The sequence below is a fragment of the Primulina eburnea genome, chromosome 2 (genome assembly GCF_022965805.1).
Source record: "Primulina eburnea isolate SZY01 chromosome 2, ASM2296580v1, whole genome shotgun sequence".
NCBI lineage: Eukaryota > Viridiplantae > Streptophyta > Magnoliopsida > Lamiales > Gesneriaceae > Primulina > Primulina eburnea.
Window position 1 is genome coordinate 25,092,700 of NC_133102.1, and position 18,474 is coordinate 25,111,173.

Here is an 18,474-nt window from a genome sequence, read left to right on the forward strand (position 1 = left end):
GGGTATCGAACTTCATGTGGCTTCAATTGTCTCGAGGCATATGCGATCACATGGCCTCGCTGCATAAGAACACATCCCAAACCTCTATGAGAAGCATCACAATACACAACGAAATCACCCGTACTTGAAGGTATAGTCAACACTAGAGCACTAGTTAGCCTTTTCTTTAGTTCTAAGAAGCTAGACTCGCACTCCTCTGACCAAACAAATGGTGCATTCTTTTGCGTCAATTGAGTTATTGGCTTTGCAATACTGGAGAAATCTTTGATAAATCTTCTGTAGTATCCGGCTAAGCCCATGAAACTGCGTATTTCTGGTACAGAAGTCGGTCTCGACCAACTGATCACAGCTTCCACTTTACTTGGATCTACAGAAATACCATCTCCAGAAATGATATGTCCTAAGAAGACAACTCGATTCAGCCAAAACTCACACTTTGACAATTTAGCATACAGTCGTTCGTTTCTCAACGTCTGCAAAACAATTCTGAGATGCTCTGCATGCTCATATATGTTCTTCGAATACACCAAAATATCATCGATGAAGACAATGACAAATTCATCCAAATATTTCTGAAACACTTGGTTCATCAAGCCCATAAATACCGCAGGAGCATTTGTTAAACCGAAAGGCATGACAATAAATTCGTAATGTCCATACCTGGTTCTAAATGCTGTCTTCGGTATGTCTATATCTCGAACTCTGAGCTGATGATACCCAGAACGCAAATCAATCTTAGAATAGACAGAAGATCCCTGCAACTGATCAAATAGATCATCAATTCTAGGCAAAGGATATTTATTCTTGATCGTTGCCTTGTTCAGTTGCCGGTAGTCTATACACAATCGCATCGAACCGTCTTTCTTTCGCACAAACAGCACCGGAGCGCCCCAAGGAGATACACTAGGTCTGATATGTCCCTTGGCTAGAAGATCTTCTAACTGTGCTTTCAGTTCTTTGAGTTCGATGGGTGCCATCCTATACGGAGCTCTCGAAATAGGGACGGTACCTGGTGTAAGTTCAATGCTAAAATCTACCTCTCGAACCAGAGGTAATCCTGGGATCTCATCTGGAAAAATATCTGGGAATTCCCGTACTACTGGTATATCTGCCAATGCCGGGCTCGACTTCTGCATATCTACAGCATAAACAAAGAAACCATCCGCTCCTTTTTGTAGCAATCTGTTCATAGTAAGAGCCGAAATCAAGGGAATCCGTGATCTGGAACCCTTCCCGTAGAATTTCCACTCGTCTGTCATCTCGGGTCTGAATCTGACAATCTTGTGGAAACAATCCACGGTAGCTCTGTACTTTGTTAGCATGTCAATACCGACTATACAATCAAAATCAGCTAAACCCAATACTATACAATCTAGGTCAATCTCATGCCCTTCAAACTGTAGAATGCAATGTCTAACCGTAGTTACAGATATCAATCCACTTCCCAACGGAGAAATAATCGATACAACATCTAGCAAAGATTCAACAGGCAAAGAATGCAACAGTGCAAATCGCTCTGAAATGAATGTATGCGATGCACCTGTATCTATCAAGATATAAGCAGGATAACCATAAAGGAGACAATTACCTGCTATAACATCATCTGGTGCATCTTGTGCTTGCTCTTCGGTCAATGCAAACACTTGAGCCTGTTGCCTCGGAGGTTGAGTCACCGTCTGACTACTCCGGCCTCTGGGTTGAGTCTGTACCGGTGGAGGCCGAAAAGAGTGAACCGATGATGCCTGCCGCTCAAACTGAGGTACTGAACCGGATGCTCTTCCACTCTGGCCTTGCTGTACACCTCTTTGTGGACAGACTTTGGCAAAATGCCCCGGTTGCCTACAAATGTTGCATCGGCCTGTAACTCCCTGGCACTGTTCAGTCGCATGCCTACCTCCACAAGAATTACAGTAGACACCTGAAGTCCTTGAACTTTGATCAAAACCCGTCTGTCTTGATCCGCTGGAGCTGGACGAACTGCTCCCAGGTCGCTTAAATTGCTTCCCCTTCGCCTTCAGCTGTTCTTTGCGTCCACTGCTACTACCGCCACTATCAAATCTTGGAGGGGGTGGAATGGTAGGTGCTGGTGGTCTCGGACTCGGTGCAACATACGGAGCACTCCGTTGCCTAAGCAATCCTGCTTCAGCTCCTTTGGCACGATTCAATGCATCCGAGAAATTATCAGGTCTCCCAGTATTGACCAACGGAAAGATATCTGGATTCAGGCCATTTATAAACTGATCCGCCATGGCCTCGTCATTTCCTGAAACATGGGGTGCAAAACGAAGCAAAGAGGAAAATTTGGCAACGTACTCCTCGATGTTCAGTGGCCCTTGCCTTAGATTGTCAAATTCTGCACCTTTATCCTTGCGATAGGAGATGGGGAAGAACCGTAAATAGAACTCCGTCTTGAATCCCTTCCAAGTAATCTCGGTACCCCGCTGCTCTAAAGCTCTCTTAATGTTCAACCACCAATTCTTGGCTATATCTTGCAATTGATGGCCAATTAGCTTTATTCTCTTCTCGTCACTATACTCCAAAGAGTCGAATAGCATTTCAATATCCTCAAGCCAGCTTTCGCACTCGATGGCATTCTCGGTACCTTTTAATGTGGGAGGTCGAAAGGATTGGAATCGCTTCAGCAACGTCTCCATAGGGGTCGCCGTAACATCCGTAGGATCTCCGGATGTGCTCCCCTGTTCTGGCGCTGCTGGTCGGAGAGGTACGGCTGCTCTTCTAGGAGGCATATCTAATAAACCAACGGATTAGTAGACAAAGTATACAACTGTCTCAGCCCTCCTCTAGTCAGTTACCTCTGATCTAGAATCGGTTCTGATTCAGTCAATCACATGCTGAACGAAATCAAATAACAACAACATGTAATAAGGAAAGCAATAAACATGCTAGCACATCATCAAGCAAGGAAGAAGACTCGATCTACCCCGCTCATTCTATCCTATCTCAGTCTAAAGGAACTCTCTGCTCTGATACCACCTGTTGTGGGGACCCGGGCTCTAATTCTTTTTCTTGGGATTAAATGGATTGTTATTAAAAACGTGGGTCAAATTTTTGCTTTTTACATTAAGTCAAATGTAACTAAACAAACATAATTCTTAGTTTAACTTACCATATAAACATAAAGTACAAGTCTTGTTCTTACAAACTAGTGTTCAATATCATCTATAAACAAACGGTAGTACAAGTCTAACAAAAGAACCACTAGTCCTCTGCTGCGCCCGAGATCACCACGCTATCACGATCATCTCTGTCTCGACCCTGATCCTGCCCCACCTGTTGTTATGCACACATACAGACATAACAACAGTCGGAAAACCGGTGAGAACAAATCCCAGTATAAACATGTAACATGCATATAAACAATCTAAACATGAAACATGCTGATATGAATGTCATTCATATAAAATCATGCAATGTGAATCTAATCATGTCTAGACTCGACTCGACTAGAACTCTAGGGATCCCGTTGTGAATAAGACGTCACTGGCTTTGACACTCCGATCCTCTTAAAATAAAATACGCAGCGGAAATAAAAATAATTTTCTTTTCAAAATACGGAAGGAGTTTCAAAATACATTTCTTTAAACATCTTTACAAAATAAATACATGATCATTTAAATGACATAACAAAAACAAAACATCATTCCTATGATCATGCCAAAATCATCCTTCCAACGGTGTATGCATATGACCCCCAATCCACAGTCAACGTCCCGGGGCACCACTCTGATCTGCATCACATGAAAATAACTGGAATGAGAATAAATCTCAGCAAGTGGAACTCTTATATAACAATGAACAATAACTCTGTAAAACATATCTTTGAAATCATAAATACCATCAACTCTGAACTGTAAACTCTGAATATCAATAACATAGCAATAGCATGAAAATATGATGGTATTTCTCTTTTGCTCTGGGATTGATATCAATAGTATCTCTGCTCTGGGGTGCTCGTATCCCAAATCGATATAAATACCGATAACTCTGAGGGATATAAGCCTATAGGCGATGATCATCTAATATTGCATGCAATCTCTGACTATATATTTATCAATCCGAAAACATTTAAACTCTTCTCTGGTTTTAACAATCACTTTGAACTCTATATATCTCTTTGTATTCCCTTTAATCAATAATGAGACATACAATGCCTCCAATACATATAACAATACATACTATGGATCAAATGAAAGGGAATAACACAATAAACTCTTTGAAACACATACATATATAATCATGTGAGCAAAAAGGAATGAAATTCCACTTACAAACCACAACAAACACCTCAACTTAGCTCTTGATCACCACCTACAACAAACAATCCACAAATAACACCAATATCAACTAAATATCCAAGATTACAAGCTAAATAATCCATAAATCCACATAAACAACCAACCTAAACAACTCTTAATTTACAACCTTAACAGAATCGCACCAAAAGCTTACCCAAGCTTCCTAGCACCAAGGAGAACGTCGAACTCAAGTCGAAATTCCAAACAAACGCTTGAATCGAAGATAGGGAGTGAAAGAAATGATGAAAAACCCTAAAATGGAGAGAAAATGCGAAAATGAGAAGGAAAGAAAAAGGAAAAGTGATGGCCAACCACTACAAAATCGACTAAATATCTCGCCCATACCTTCACCGCGGGTGCGCCAACACAAGGACCGCGGGTGCGCCTAAGCTACGGCATTCTCAAAAATTCTGGAACACGAACAGCGCGGGTGCGGCGACGCAAGCAGCGCGGGTGCAGTCTCTACCGCAGGGGCGGTCTCTACATCACCGCGGGTGCGGTGTGCTCACGGCATTCCAACTCCAAAACAGCACAGTACACCGCGGGGGCACTCCAGTTAAGTGCGCGGGTGCACTCTAGTCACGGCAAAGCACTATTCCCATTGCAATTAAAATCGATCCGAAATTCTGAAACGAACAACCAACATCAACTAACACCTCAAGACAATAAAACTAACAATACTATAGCCCAAAAATACAACTCTGAACATCTAATCAAATATCCCAATTAACAAATGAAACTTAAATCGTACCGTACACCGGGCTCGGCTATTACAATCTCCCCCCCCTTAAGGGAATTTCGTCCGCGAAATTGACGTCACGGCACGAACAACTCAGGATACTTCTCTCTCAACTCATCCTCTGGTTCCCACGTAGCCTCCTCTATCAAATGGTTCCTCCAAAGAACTTTGACAATGCCGATCTCTTTGTTCCTCAGAACTCTAACTGTGCGATCCAAAATCTGAATCGGAATCTCTTGATACGTCAAATTCGGCGTCAAGTCCAATGGCTCATGGCGAAGAACATGGGAAGGATCTGCAACATACTTCCTGAGCATCGATACGTGAAAAACATTATGGACTCTGTCAAGATCTGGAGGTAGGGCTAATCTGTAGGCTCGATCGCCAACTCTGTCCAATATCTCGAATGGACCAATGAATCTCGGACTCAACTTGCCCTTATTACCAAATCTCATCACACCTTTGAGAGGTGCTATCTTCAGAAACACGTGATCGCCAACCTCGAACTGCAAAGGCCTGCGACGAACATCTGCATAGCTCTTCTGCCTGGACTGGGCAGTCTTCATCCTTTCTCTGATAACAGCAACAACATCAGCAGTCTGCTGGACCAACTCTGGTCCCAACATCTTCCTCTCACCAACCTCGTCCCAATACAAGGGAGACCTGCACTTCCTGCCATAAAGTGCCTCATACGGTGCCATGCCAATCGTCGCCTGGTAGCTATTATTATAAGTGAACTCAACCAAAGGCAACAAAGAATCCCAGCTACCTGGAAAGTCAATAGTACACGCTCTGAGCATATCTTCAAGAATCTGAATGACTCTCTCTGACTGACCATCGCTCTGAGGATGATAGGCTGTACTGAACGCTAACCGCGAACCCATAGCTCTGTGCAAACTCTTCCAAAACTCTGAAGTAAATCTAGGGTCACGATCAGACACGATCGACACAGGGACACCATGAAGTCTGACAATCTCTGCTATGTAGTCCTTGGCATACTGGTTCATCGAATACGTCGTCTTGACTGGAAGAAAGTGCGCTGACTTAGTCAATCTATCAACGATAACCCAAATAGAATTGAAACCTCTCTGCACTCTGGGAAGACCAGTCACGAAATCCATCGTAATATGCTCCCACTTCCACTGAGGAATCGGCAATGACAACAATGTCCCAGCAGGTCTCTGGTGCTCAATCTTCACCTGCTGACAAGTAAGGCACTGAGAAATGAACACGGCAACATCCTTCTTCATACCTGGCCACCAGTAGAATCGACGAAGATCCTGATACATCTTCGTACTGCCTGGATGAATCGAATACGGCGCGGTATGAGCCTCTGTCAGAATATCTCTACGAATATCATCGCCAACAGGAACACAAATACGACCTCTGAAAGTCACCAAACCATCACCATTCAAGGCAAACTCTGAATTACCTCTAATCTCTGCTCTATCTCTCAACTCTGTCAACTGAACATCAGTCGACTGCTCTCTACGAATCCTGTCCGTCAAAGAAGATTGAATAACCAACGCTGAAAGACGAGCAATGGTGCCTGGAATCACCAGATCAATCTCCTCTCTCTGCAAATCCATCAGCAACGGTCTCTGAATCAAAGAACTCAATGAAGCACTCGACTTGCGGCTTAAAGCATCAGCCACAACATTCGCCTTCCCTGGGTGATAACTGATAGTCACATCGTAATCTTTGACCAGCTCTAACCACCTCCTCTGCCGCATATTGAGCTCTCTCTGAGAAAACAGATACTTCAAACTCTTGTGGTCTGTGAAGATCTCACACTTTTCGCCATACAAGTAGTGTCTCGAAATCTTCAAGGCGAAAACCACAGCTGCCAACTCTAAATCATGCGTCGGATAATTCTTCTCGTAATCCTTCAACTGGCGAGAAGCATAGGCAATGACCTTACCTCTCTGCATCAACACTGCCCCAAGACCCTTCTTCGACGCATCGGTATAGACCACAAAATCCTCTGAACCACTGGGCAATGCGAGAATAGGAGCTGACGTCAATCTATCCTTCAACTCCTGAAATGCGCTCTGGCAATCTAAAGACCACTCGAACTTCACAGTCTTCCTTGTCAAATTGGACAATGGCAGGGAAATCTTAGAAAAGTCTGAAATGAAACGACGATAATAACCTGCCAAACCAAGGAAACTGCGTACCTCTGAAACAGTCGTAGGAATAGGCCACTTCTGAATCGCCTCTATCTTCATCGGATCAACAGCGATGCCATCCCTCGAAACGACATGGCCTAGAAAAGAAATCTGATCCAACCAAAACTCACACTTCTTCAACTTAGCAAACAACCTCCGCTCTCTCAACAACTGGAGCACAACTCTGAGATGCTCTGAATGAAGCTCTCTGGTCTTGGAATAGATCAAGATATCATCGATGAAGACAATGACAAAGCTATCCAAATACGGCTTGAACACACGGTTCATCAGGTCCATGAAAACAGAAGGGGCATTGGTCAAACCAAAAGACATCACGAGAAACTCATAGTGACCATACCTGGTCCGGAAAGCCGTCTTAGGGATATCAGACTCCCTAACCTTCAACTGATAGTAACCAGACCGAAGATCAATCTTCGAGAAAACAGTGGCACCCTGGAGTTGGTCAAATAGATCGTCAATCCGTGGCAACGGATACTTGTTCTTGATCGTCACTTTGTTAAGCTCCCTATAATCGACACACAAACGCAAAGAACCATCCTTCTTCTTAACAAATAGAACCGGAGCTCCCCAAGGCGAAGAACTCGGACGAATAAAACCCTTATCTAGAAGATCCTGCAACTGCGTCTTCAACTCTTTCATCTCGGTAGGAGCCATCCTATACGGAGCCTTAGAAATAGGAACCGTACCTGTAGCAAGATCAATAACAAACTCTACATCCCTATCCGGCGGCAAACCCGGAACATCATCCTCAAACACATCAGCAAACTCCCTCACCACATCAATATCATCAATATTCAACTTAATCAGTCTATCCACATCCACAACAGATGCCAGAAAAAGCATCACAACCTCTACACAATAGCCTCTCAGCAACAAGACACGAAATAAAAGGAAGGACCAGCGAAGTACCTGAGCTGGCGAGAACTCCTCCCTGGCCATCATCTGCAAAAGTCACCGTCTTAGCAACGCAATCAATAACAGCACGATAGGTCGACAGCCAATCCATGCCAAGAATAACATCAAAGGCAACCATCGGGATCACAATCAAATCAGCAAAGACCTCTCGATCAACAAAACGAACGGGGCACGCATACACTATGGAAGTCGGGCACAAAACATCTCCCGAAGGCAAAACAACACTAAGCTGAAGGGGAATAACAGAAGGAACTATACCCAAAGATCTCAAAAACAATTCAGACATAAAAGAATGAGTAGCACCAGTATCAATCAAAGTAGTAGCTACTCTGCCTGAAATTAAAATGGAACTAGAGATTACAGAAGAATTACGATTAATACCTTCCTTAGTCATCGAAAAGATACGACCCTGCACCTTCTCCTGGCTAGCTCCCTTAGGACAATCTCTGGAAATATGGCCTGGCATGCCACAACGATAACAAGAACGAGTGCCAAATCTACACTCTCCACGATGAGGTCTGCCACACTTGGGACACAAGGATCTCTCAGAATCAGACGGAGCAACTGGAACTGACGGTGGCCTAGGACTCTGATCCACCTTGCCCTTCGCCTTGAATCGATCTCTGCCACGCTGACCTGAACTCTGGCCTCTCTAAACACTAGCCTGGTGCCTCGCCTGCCTCTCCCTGGCAATATCCTTCTCGTCCTGCTCTGCTAGCAACGCCTTGGACACAATCTCCTTGAAAGTCACAGCCTTAGACATATTGATATCACGCCTGATCTCCGCTCTAAGGCCTCGAATGAAGTGAGCGCCTTTATCTTTATCACTGGTAGCAATGTACGGAGCAAAAAGGCAACCCTCCTCGAACTTGAGAATATACTCATCTACATTCAAGCTCCCCTGACGAAGCTCCAAGAACTCTGTAACCTTCCTCGCTCGCAGTGCATCAGGAAAGTACTTGTCGTAGAACAGCTCAGTAAACTCTGACCACTTCAATGACGAAACATCGATGCCAACCTTGGTCGCATTCCACCACAAACGTGCAGCTTTAACCAGCATAAAAACAGCACAACTGATACGATCTCTGTCCTCATAGTGGAGATGATCAAAAATCGCCTCCAAAGCCTTGACCCACTCTACTGCAGCTAAAGGATCGGAGCTGCCTGGAAACTCGGGTGGATCCATCCTCTTAAACGCCGAAAAGATAGCATCAGAACCAACTGCTACTGGAGCAACCTGCCCCCTACCTTGGCCTCTGCCCTAGCCTGCTCCTTGCAGTCTAAGCAACTGCTGGATCTGCTCACTGTGAACCTTAGCCTGCTCCTTCAGCAACTTGCCGAACTCGTCGACAACTCTCGAGGACGAACTATCCTCCCCCTCTGACGCCTTACGCTTAGGAGGCATCCTAAACTCTACAATGCTCACAAGACACCAATCAATACATAACAATAGATAGATGCAAAGAAAACATACCCGGACAGTTGAAAGTAGACGAAGTCATATGCATTGGTCCGAAGAACACCGCTCTGATACCACTAAATGTGACACTCCGATCCTCTTAAAATAAAATACGCAGCGGAAATAAAAATAATTTTCTTTTCAAAATACGGAAGGAGTTTCAAAATACATTTCTTTAAACATCTTTACAAAATAAATACATGATCATTTAAATGACATAACAAAAACAAAACATCATTCCTATGATCATGCCAAAATCATCCTTCCAACGGTGTATGCATATGACCCCCAATCCACAGTCAACGTCCCGGGGCACCACTCTGATCTGCATCACATGAAAATAACTGGAATGAGAATAAATCTCAGCAAGTGGAACTCTTATATAACAATGAACAATAACTCTGTAAAACATATCTTTGAAATCATAAATACCATCAACTCTGAACTGTAAACTCTGAATATCAATAACATAGCAATAGCATGAAAATATGATGGTATTTCTCTTTTGCTCTGGGGATTGATATCAATAGTATCTCTGCTCTGGGTGCTTCGAGGCAATCGACATCAAAGGGCTGTCGACGGACGAAGGTAAACCCTAAACCTTTGGTAGTACTAGGGAGTACTGGTTTTGCTAGTCGAGCATGGTAGTATTGATTGAGTATGCTTTTGATGCGTAGGCTTGTTCTAGACCTGATTAGCGGTGTTGCGTAAGGCTAGGCTTGCTGTGATAGAGGTACGAAAGTACTATCCGAGATATCCTGGTTGAGTATACATTCTTATATGTGTTGCATGATTATGTGGTGCATTGATATATGTCATATGATGCATGCTATTATGTCACGTTTATTACTGCACGTTGCATTTCATGTTGAGCCGTACCTCCTTTGAGATAGCCTTTACTGTTGAGCTGTATCTCTTTCGAGATAAGCTATATCTTGGGGCCGCTCAGCCCTGTCTTGTGGACGCATGGACACCGAGAGTACACAGTGGCCGACGGGTCGGGAGGGCTTCGGTGGTCCGGGACATTTTAGGTCCACGTCTGTCTTGTCGTATCCCAAATCGATATAAATACCGATAACTCTGAGGGATATAAGCCTATAGGCGATGATCATCTAATATTGCATGCAATCTCTGACTATATATTTATCAATCCGAAAACATTTAAACTCTTCTCTGGTTTTAACAATCACTTTGAACTCTATATATCTCTTTGTATTCCCTTTAATCAATAATGAGACATACAATGCCTCCAATACATATAACAATACATACTATGGATCAAATGAAAGGGAATAACACAATAAACTCTTTGAAACACATACATATATAATCATGTGAGCAAAAAGGAATGAAATTCCACTTACAAACCACAACAAACACCTCAACTTAGCTCTTGATCACCACCTACAACAAACAATCCACAAATAACACCAATATCAACTAAATATCCAAGATTACAAGCTAAATAATCCATAAATCCACATAAACAACCAACCTAAACAACTCTTAATTTACAACCTTAACAGAATCGCACCAAAAGCTTACCCAAGCTTCCTAGCACCAAGGAGAACGTCGAACTCAAGTCGAAATTCCAAACAAACGCTTGAATCGAAGATAGGGAGTGAAAGAAATGATGAAAAACCCTAAAATGGAGAGAAAATGCGAAAATGAGAAGGAAAGAAAAAGGAAAAGTGATGGCCAACCACTCCAAAATCGACTAAATATCTCGCCCATACCTTCACCGCGGGTGCGCCAACACAAGGACCGCGGGTGCGCCTAAGCTACGGCATTCTCAAAAATTCTGGAACACGAACAGCGCGGGTGCGGCGACGCAAGCAGCGCGGGTGCAGTCTCTACCGCAGGGGCGGTCTCTACATCACCGCGGGTGCGGTGTGCTCACGGCATTCCAACTCCAAAACAGCACAGTACACCGCGGGGGCACTCCAGTTAAGTGCGCGGGTGCACTCTAGTCACGGCAAAGCACTATTCCCATGCAATTAAAATCGATCCGAAACTCTGAAACGAACAACCAACATCAACTAACACCTCAAGACAATAAAACTAACAATACTATAGCCCAAAAATACAACTCTGAACATCTAATCAAATATCCCAATTAACAAATGAAACTTAAATCGTACCGTACACCGGGCTCGGCTATTACACTGGCTGTCACCTACCCTATCAATCGGGGTGCTGTACGTCTTATTCCTAGACTTCGGCCTGATCTGTATCCGCGTCTACAATAGGGGCGGTGATCTTCCCCTAAGCTGTGATATCGCCGAACGTCTAGAGTCTGCCTGATCTCCAGACTGTCCTATCTTAATGCATGAATACAAAATCTGTAAACAAGCATAATCATTCTAATGCAATGTCCCATGATCTGTAAACACCGCATAGCAAGATTTGCATACAAGCTCTATAAACAAATCTATATACAATTCATAATCATAACAAGGTATGAACAATAAAACAAGTATGTGATTTTGGTTAGGAAACTCAAATGTGATCTCATTTGAGTCGTGATTCCCCAAACAAAACATGTACTATACCTTTCGTCGTAGAATCGCTGTCCCGGTCGCCAATACGTATCTGAAATGAAAATGTGGATACGCACTCTATTAATTTCTAATCTAAATCAACACATATCCAAGTTACTACGTGATCTCGATACAATTTGACGGCATAACGACGTAATTCTCGATACCGGTCAATCAAATTCTTAACATAGACCAATATCCCAATTCAAGAATCAATAATCGATCTCATAAATACATTATACTCTCCCAAATCCGCACATAACTCAAGTTATATAACTAAAATTCCATTAAAATAGCATATGACATTCGTTTTTCAATCCGGTTTCGATTCTACAATCCTCAACTTAACAAGAACACATAATCTAGTGTAATTCATAATTTCCCCAATCCATATATTTCAAAACATGCTGGAATCAAAGAAAACTTACGTCACTTTGTAGCCAATACCGAGAGGAGCTCAAAACCGAAGTCGGATTTGAATTTGGGTTACTAAATCTTGCAAGAGCACAATTTGAAAGTGGAAAAGAAGTTGGAAGCTTTTCTCTCTGAAACCCGTCGATTAATGTTGCTGAATGAAGAATTCGTGCCACTTCTATATATATATTGCATGGTTTAAGACACATGGCAAATCCTTTGAAATACACGTCTCGCGCATATGCGCGGCATTACTCGCGCATATGCGCCGAACCTACTGTCTCGGCAGATTTAGCACTCGCGCATATGCGCCACTAAACTCGCGCATATGCGCCAATGGTTCTGGACGCTCCGCGCATATGCGCCATTACTCTCGCGCATATGCGCCAAGGCTGTTGTACATGTCGCGCATATGCGCCACTCTTTCCGCGCATATGCGCCAATGCTACTGGAATTCACGCGCATGTGCGCGCATATCTTCGCGCATGTGCGCTGGAGTTTCGACCCTTTACATTTCTTTTTATTATACATTTCCCTTTCTTTTCTAGTCCAATGAAATACATCTACCATCATCTTAATTATCAACAAATCCATCTGATTATGATAACTAAATCTTCGAGCCTTACAAATATCGTCAATGAACACAATCACAAAATCATCTAAATATCTCTGAAAAATACGGTTCATCAAACTCATAAACACCGCAGGTGCATTCGTCAAACCGAAAGGCATAACAACAAACTCGTAGTGCCCATACCTGGTTCGGAATGCAGTCTTCGGAATATCAATGTCTCTAACTCTGAGCTGATGATACCCTGATCTCAAATCAATCTTCGAGTACACCGAAGATCCCTGTAACTGATCAAACAAATCATCGATGCGAGGCAAAGGATACTTGTTCTTCACTGTCGCCTTGTTCAATTGCCAATAATCAATACACAATCGCATCGAACCATCTTTCTTTCTAACGAAAAGCACCGGAGCACCCCAAGGAGATACATTGGGTCTGATATATCCCTTGGACAAAAGATCCTCCAACTGTGCTTTCAACTCTTTCAGCTCTATCGGTGCCATCCTATATGGAGCTCTCGAGATAGGAACACTGCCTGGCACAAGATCAATGCTGAAATCAACCTCTCGAACTGGAGGCAACCCTGGAATCTCGTCTGGGAATACATCTGCAAACTCGCAAACCAATGGCAGATCTGCCAATGCTGGGCTCGACTTCAGTAGATCTACTGAATATACAAGAAAGCCCTCTGCTCCTCTCTGAAGCAATCTACTCATAGTCAGAGCAGATACTAAGGGAATTCGAGATCTAGAACCCTTTCCGTAGAATTTCCACTCATCTGTCATTTCGGGTCTGAATCTGACAATCTTGTGGAAACAATCTACCGTGGCCCTGTACTTGGTCAACATGTCTATACCAACTATACAATCAAAATCAGCTAAGCCAAGTACTACACAATCGAGATCGATCTCATGCCCTTCAAACTGAAGCATACAATGTCTAACAGTAGTCACAGATATCAAACCACTTCCCAACGGAGAAGCTATAGACACTACCGTAGACATCGACTCAACAGGCAATGAATGTTTCAATGCAAAATGTTCAGAGATGAATGTATGAGATGCACCTGTGTCAATCAACACATATGCAGGATAACCTCAAAGAAAACAGTTACCTGCAATGACGTCATCTGGCGCCTCCTACGCTTGCTCCTCTGTCAGGGCAAAAACACGTGCCTGCTGCCTGGGAGGCTGACTCACTGTCTGACTACCTCCTGGTCTCTGCTGGGTCTGTGTAGAGGGTGGCTGAAAGGAGTGTACAGAAGATGCCTGTCTCTCCATCTGTGGCGCTGGTGCTGATGATCCTGAAAGCGGACCGGTTACGGTGGCCGGAAGCGCAACGGAAGTCAAAAATTAACATTTTCAAGCTAGAAAATTCGGCCACCTCATTTTTGAGCAAGATTTACATTTTAAACACCATAACATACATAGGGTGTAAGCAAGTTATTACCTATCAACCTCACAAGGTTGATGATGGCACCAACTTAGTTGACTTGAAACTAAGCTCTTGAAATGGATGACAATCTACAAGCACACCTCCTTTTCTTCAAGAATTAGGCCCACCACTAAGCAAGGTAAAACCCCTTCTTGATTTGCACTAGAAAAATCAAGAGGATTTTTCAATGAGAAGGTTTTATTCTCCAAGAAAAATAAAGAACAAAAGAGAAAAAAATTGAGAGAATTTTGGTGTCAAAATTTCGGCCAAGGTAGAATGAGAGAGGGGGGAGAAAATTTTCTTGGTTTTGTGAAAAGTTGTCTTGCATGCCATGCAATATTTTATTCAAAAGTATTCTTCACCCCTTGGTCTCCCAAGCATGCAAACCCTAGCATACTTTGCATGTGGGCTTGTAACTATTACAAGGCCCATGGACTTTTAATTTTCCCAAACAATTTTGGGCCCAATTATACTTTACTTGATTTTACTCAAGCCCACTAGTCAAATAATTATTTCCAATTGGGCTCTACAAGGCCCAATGATATTTAATTAATCCAACACTTGAATTAATTTAATTATTTGGACTCTACTAGGTCTACTAGTGTTTAATTAATTCAACACTTGAATTAATTTAATTAAGTCCATAATAATGTTTATGAAAATCACAATTTTCACATACATTATCCAATTGGCCAAATTTTAATCTAGGAACACTTCCATAAATTAAAATTTAATTTTCTCTCATAGAAGTCAAACTTCTATTTTTCTTTACGCTTATAAACACATTTATAAGCCGTTCAACACATTGAACTATTTTACTTCTCATCGGGATTTACAAAGCTAGTACTTGTGTGGCCCTCAATGGTTCATTGATACAACTAGCCGTGGGTTCACATCTCCATGTGATTCGGACTAAACATGTCCTTATTCGAGCATACCCCAATTGCTCCATTCTTACTTATCAACTCCTTGATAATAAGAACGTCAGAACTCAAGTCTGATAATACCCAACCAATCACGTTAAACGCCTAGCAGCATCGCTTACGTGATTCCCTAGGTATCACATGATAGTGCCTGCAAGAACCATTCAATTATGGTTAGCGTACAGTACGGTCCTCTTCAACTCATATATCCCGACCGATTCGACAAGTATTGGTTTATCGAGAGTTGTCAATGAATCGATACTATGTGTCATGTTGTGGTTGCATCGATGGTGTAATCTATGAAACCCCTTTCATAATTACCACTGATGAAACTTAAAATTAATAATTTATTATATGTTAAAACCTGTATTTTAAAATTTTAAGTTTCATTAAAATTATAAATTATGTTATTTTAGTATTGTTTGTTTATATTTAAATGTCTTACTAAATTTGTTTTATTTTCAGGTTTTTTACGTGTTGGTAAAATAATGATAACTCAAGCTAGAAAATTCAAATGGAGGTGACTCAAACATGGTTGGAATCCTTGAGAAGTTATTTACAACTTTGCAGAAGACATGATTGCCTAAAAAGCTCATTAAGATGATCAAATTGTGCAAAGATCAAAAGGAGGACACATTTACTTTTACTATGACCATCATTTAGTAAAAAATTCATAACTATTTCAATATTTATCCAAATGAGGTGAATCAAGTGGCCAAACTCATCTACACAAAATTCCCCACATGTTTGTGGCCTTAATCAGAGTCAGAGTGGTGAGAAAAGTCGTGGAACAAGGCATTGAAAGAAGGGACATGGAATTGGAGTTGAGGAGACAAAGAATACTATTACAACTACATGGCATTAATAGAATTTTTTACTCTTTCTCTCATTTGGCCTATAAATAGAGGCTTTGTGCTAGCTTGAGAATCATTCTATCTCATTGTAAAATATAGTGTGAGTGTGTATCAAAGTTCTAAGTTTAAATATATTTTCTTTCATTTTCTCAACTATGAGTGATATTTTAGTGTTGATCAAAAGTAAGTTCATGGCAAGCTAAATCTATTATGTCAAGGTGAAGAGGATGCATTCTTGGTGAAGTAAGATTGTTTATATTTTGTATATTATTTCTTTATCTCTTTTCATTTAGCTAACTTATTTTTATTGTAGGTATAAAAATGAATTATTTGTTGTTATCAATTTACATCAAATGCTTGATACCATTAAAGTGGTTATCTTGATTGGTTGTTTAATTTTGATACAATAAATATTTCATCACTTATTATTATATATATATATATATATATATGTATATTTATATAATAATATCATAATATTTCATTTAGACGATAGCGTGGCTCTGCCGGTTGTTCTAAATGAAATATTATGACTTAATACTAACATCTAACAATCTAACTTTTACTTTTCCGCAACTAACATTTACTTTATTGCAACTAACTTTTACTTTACTGCAACTAACTTATTAAATCAATATATTTCATTTAGGCAATAGCGTGGCTCTGCCGGTTGTTCTAAATGAAATATAATGATTATTAATTATTATGCAATTATTTATTTATATAGTTATAATTATAATCATAGGTACCATATATAAAATATCGGTTAATTCGGTATTTTCTATAGTGGGAACTATATTAGATTATGTGTGTGTTTAATTTTCTTGGAACCATTATTTATGGTAGTTTCTTTTGTTTCACTTTTAGTTAAACAATATTACATAAACCAAGAATAAATCCTCAAGCCTTGACAATATTTATAATTTGTAAACTTCAGTCTTGCATTTGGTAATCTATAAATTAATAAATTTAAACTCAAAATAACCTCTCTGTGGATCGATCTCGTACTTACGAAATATATTACTTGCAGACAACCTACACTTGGGTGAATTATTATTTAAGTAGTAACAAGTTTTTGGCGCCGTTGCCGGGGAGGTATAAATTAAGTTTATATTTGTTATTTATGTTTTATTTATAAGTATTGTGTGTTTTTACTTGTATGAGTGTTTGGAGTCGAAAAAAAAGTGGTAGACTTATTCGAGTATCTGAAAATAATTTAAACATGGATGATAATTCAAATAATCAAGATAATGATAATAATAATAATAATAATAATAATAATAATAATCAAGAACATGATCAATTAAGAACACTTAGGCACCATATGAACTCTATTAGAACTAGTGCCCCATCTTGTTTAGTTTTTCCTCCTGACGCATCAAATTTCAACTTTAAACCTCAAATTATTCAACTTTTACCAAATTTTCATGGCTTAGATTCTGAAAATCCATATTTGCATCTAAGAGAATTTGAGGAAGTTTGTAACACTTATAATGATCAAAATTGTAGCATGGATATAGTTCGATTAAAGCTTTTCCCTTTTTCTTTAAAAGATAAAGCTAAAACATGGCTACAAAATTTAAGATCAAGTTCAATAAGATCATGGGAAGAAATGCAACAACAATTTCTCAAAAAGTTTTTCCCTTCCCATAGAACAAACTCTTTTAAAAGACAAATTACAACTTTTTCTCAAAAACAAGGAGAAACATTTTATCAATGTTGGGATAGATATAAAGAATTACTTAATACATGCCCACATCATGGTTTTGAAACATGGAGAATAGTTTCTCACTTTTATGAAGGTCTTATACCTAAAGATAGGCAAATGATAGAATTCATGTGTAATGGAACTTTTGAAGATAAAAACCCAAATGAAGCTATGGAATATTTGGATTCATTAGCAGAAAATGCTCAAAATTGGGATAATATAGGTACAATAGAACCACCAACAACTAAAAACAATAATTCAACAAATGGGGGTGGTATCTATAATCTCAAAGATGATGTAGATATTCAAGCTAAACTTGCATCTTTAGCAAGAAAAATTGAGTCATTAGAAATGAAAAAGAGTGGTCAATTAAAAAGTATTCAAGAAATTGTTTGTCATATATGTGATACAC

At 40.6% G+C, this 18,474-nt stretch overlaps 1 non-coding gene across 1 annotated transcript; it reads right to left on the reverse strand.

Annotated features, from left to right (window-relative positions):
• Positions 1 to 18,010: 18,010 nt before the first annotated feature.
• LOC140824898 (small nucleolar RNA R71) lies at positions 18,011 to 18,121 on the reverse strand. The gene has a single exon (XR_012116515.1). It is a non-coding gene; the product is annotated as a small nucleolar RNA R71 (small nucleolar RNA).
• Positions 18,122 to 18,474: the final 353 nt, after the last annotated feature.